Source organism: Protobothrops mucrosquamatus, unplaced genomic scaffold (assembly GCF_001527695.2).
Source record: "Protobothrops mucrosquamatus isolate PMUCROS unplaced genomic scaffold, P.Mucros_1.0 scaffold948, whole genome shotgun sequence".
NCBI classification, from domain to species: domain Eukaryota; kingdom Metazoa; phylum Chordata; class Lepidosauria; order Squamata; family Viperidae; genus Protobothrops; species Protobothrops mucrosquamatus.
In genome coordinates, this window is record NW_015387194.1 from 334421 (window position 1) to 338634 (window position 4214).

The window sequence follows — 4214 nt, forward strand, 5'->3', positions numbered from 1 at the left end:
TCCAACACTGGAAGTTTTAAAGAAGAAACTGGACAGCCATTTGTCCGAAATGGTATAGGGTTACCTGCCTGAGCAGGGGGTTGGACTTGATGACCTCCAAGGTCCCTTCCAACTTTATTATTATTATTATTATTATTATTATTATTATTATTATTATTATTATTATTATTATTATTATTATTATTATTATTATTATTATTATTATTATTATTATCTAACAGGGAGTAGAAAGCTCACTGCTCTGCCAGCTACCTGCTCCACTCTTCATAATTTCTTGTTCAATTTGTTGCACATCATTTCCTTGCTGAGTCTTTTTCTGAAGGCTATATGGAAGAGACAGAAAAGGTGCCTCTAGAATAACTCCAAAATTAGATGGGGTGGGGAGGGGGTTCCAGAAAGAAGTGGGAAAATCCCAGGATGCAGGAAGTAGGATAAGGAGGGAATCCCATCAATGGACACCAGTTGGCCTCTAGCTCCAGAAGACGTTCTGCCAATTGTCTTCCTAGTGTGGGAAGAATCCAGAGAAAGAAATATTTTGGGAAATATTAAAAAGGCAGAATATATTTCCCCAAAGGATTTTAAAGGCAGAAACTAACCCCCACCCCCAAGTCTCTCTGCCCCAAACAGAAACCAGGTCTGCAGAAATGCAGGTGTGATAATCTTGTCAGAAAGATTGGACTCAGGAAGTTGGGATTAGAAAGAAAGATCCTTAGGATCAACAATCCCTCACACCAAAAAATCCAACGATCATCAGCCACAGCCCCAGAGAAGCAGGATATGACCTTTGGGACATAATAGGATTAACCCACCACCATCAGAATACCAGAAAGGCACACTTAGACTCAGGTCAAAGTTCATGCCACAGGAACAACTCCAAACAAAAGCCCAAGAAGGTATAAAAACCCACTCCCTACTACATGTGGTCAGGTTTTTTTTCCAGAGCCATCTTCCTGGCTCTGCCTCTCCTCTTCAATAAACTACAACCTCTTCAATAAAATACAACTACAATTTCTTTCTAAAGCAGTCACCATGTTGTTTATTCCCGACTTGGACTGGACCCTGATGAAGATTTTCCCTTCAACACTAGCATTTCCTCTCAAGCAGCAGAGGAGCTGGAAATGAATTAGCTCAGTGCTGAAGATCTGCCCAAGACCAATGGGGTTGTGGGAATGCAGAGTGTAGCACTGATCCCAGATGGATGCAGCCTGGGTCTGTAAGAGGCTTAGTTAAGTGAATGTTACATTTAGCAGTCTATGTTGCAGGTATATTTTTAAAAAATGGAACGGTATCTGTGATGAACAAGAATCTTTGGAGGAAGGAAGAAAGTCTTTAGAAAAGAGAAACTACAATTAAGGGACTGACAAGATATTTGAACAGGCAACATTCATCTGTTATGACTCTTACAAAGAGTTTTCTTCTGAATCTGTTAATTGCCTTGAAAAGTATGTGTCAGCACTAACTGATTAACAATAACTAACACTATCAAAACAAACAGACCAATATGGTGTGCATTACACAATCCAACCCCTTAACAGTACATTCTAGGATTCATAGAATTTCATTTGAAATGATTCATCAAGGAATTTTAAATAACATTAAAAAAAAACAGTTGTCATGTTAGGGCAGAAACACTTCCAAAATTTTGCATACTTGGCTTCCTGGTTAGTTTCATTTGTGAATCTTCAGGAGTAAACTGCAGATTTTGCAAGCCCTCTCAGATCCCAGGGAAGATGCAGCATAGGCAAGACATTGTATCTATAGTTCAAGATGTTGTGTAGTTCAGAACCATAATTCAGTTTCTGATATCTATTAAAACTAGATCTCCAAATAACCCCAGTTTGTGGGGACATGGTCAAGCATGCACTGAAATGCAACAAGAGATCTGGATGTAGCTCCCATAGAACATCATTTAGAGAACATTCAAATACCTACGCAGCAGAGCAAAAAATAAGAACAGAGAAATTGTACAAGGTTAGAGATGTAATCATGTATGGGAAATAGTCCTCTGTTTAATAAGCTGCATTTTACTAAAGAACCAATCAATGCTTCCAAACTGGTTACAAATGAAACAAGTTCCATCATCTTTTAGATGTTTAGTATATAAATCTCACTGTCAGAACTGTTGACCATATTTTTAGGAACACTGTATATCCACATAATTTTAACTCAGAGAAATAGCTTCAGTGCTGCATTAACTATCACAGGTTCTCATGGAAGCCTTGAAAACTATGGAATGAAGGTTTATGAACAAGATTTATGAAAATAAGATACATGGTGAATCAATAAGATGACCCTTACGAAAATAACATAAGTTGATAAGAAAAAAATGCTATATATGGACGCTACTATTGTTGGTATAAATATAGAAGAAAATGTTTTTATTTAATCATTTAAATATGAAAAATATCAAATATTAAAATTATATTTGTTTAATGTTGTAGAAGGAGAATACTACCGGGTGAAGAGGAAGATCAAGGAAATACATTATTAAGTGATATACTAATTATGGAAATATAAAAATTATTATTGATTGTTTATTAACTATTATCAATTGTATATTCTTTTCTAAAAAAAATTATGAACCAAGACAACACGCTGTACACCAGGCACTAAGGTTGTTGTTATTGTAAAAAAACCAATAAAGCTTTTACCCCCAAAACAAGAAGAAGAGAACTATGGAATGAAGATTTGGGCTCTGCAGTTAAGAGTCAGATTGAAAGTCTGCTTGATAGAGGTGGGAAGGACAACTCAGGGTCCCAATCTTCCAGAAGACTGCAGGAAGCATCTGAAGACATGGATCTCTTCAGAAGGAGCAGGTGAGGCTGATTTAATTCAATTGTTGTTGTTTTCTTTTTTAGATTCTAAAGATGAGATTGGCTGCAGGAGGCATCTATTAAGAAGGTAAACTGTTCCTCTTTTTATACTGTTCTGTTCTCACTCACATTTCCAATAGCCTGGAAACACAGTAGGACTGATTTGAGGCTATTTTTGAAAGTTTGGAACATTGATGGAAAAAATGATTTAATTTCCACAGAAAACCTGCACCCCTTTCCTTCTTAATTCTACAGAAAAGGAAAAAAGGAAAAGAGAAAGATGGGAAAATAACCCTCCCCCAAAGGTTGATTTTTAAGTTTTTGTGGGGAGATGTAATGGTGGGTATAAAAAGGAACATGGGTGGAAGGGGTTCGAGAATTTCCTCATATATAGCAGAAATAGCCAGAGGAATCCGTCTCAGAGTTTAGTTATCCAGAATATATTATAAAAAATAATTCATAAATAGTACTTTATCCTTTGAAAATGGCATTACGTTAATTTAAATTTTCTAGAATTCACTGGTTAGATTGTAATACATTTTGTTCATGGTATCATTTCTGATAGCAATGGCCACTTAGTTATTGATGTTGGTTAAAAACTATTTTGGAAAATTGAAAAAAAAAATGCTTAGCAATTGTTGGTAATTAATTCTCAGTAAGTTCATTGTTTAGAGTTATTAAGACCTAAACTGTTGTGCTACAAGTAATTCACTTTTTTTTTATTACCCGGCAGATTTACTATTGCACAACACTCAAAAAATGGAAGTAGATCTTTCTTTGGAACAATGATATTTCAAAATATAAGAAATAGCACTGACTAAAAAAATGACTACAACAGCAAAGAACAACAAAATTATAGAATATAAGGGTTGGAAGGGGCCCTGAGATCAGCTAACCCAACCCCCTGCCCAGTGCAGGAAAACCCCACTATGTCATCCGTAAGAGTCTCCACTTAAACATCTCTAATCAAGGATACTCCACCTTTTCCAGAGCTAGCTTGTTCCATTGTTCAACAGCTGTTATGTCTAGGATTTGTTTTTCCAAATCAGATCCCTCCTTTTTACAAAAATGTCATTGGGTTGTCCAATGCTGTTGTGGCACAGCACACACAGCCCAGGGAACATCTGTTGTGCAGGCCTACTTTAAATCATTCATTCTTATTTCCTACATTTGATTCACACTTTATTTTTCTATTATGCTCAAATTCCCTCGGTCTATTTCTTTGGAACTAACTACTTAGTTTTGTACTGAATTCAGTGTAATTCATCCTTTATTCATTCTTAATCCTAACCTGTCTTATTTTACCCTTCACTCTTTTATAGCCCCTTTTCACTGCATTCAGCTGTTAGGATTCTCTTGAGAGACTCAACTCTCATTTCTGTAATAAATGACAGTCTTCAA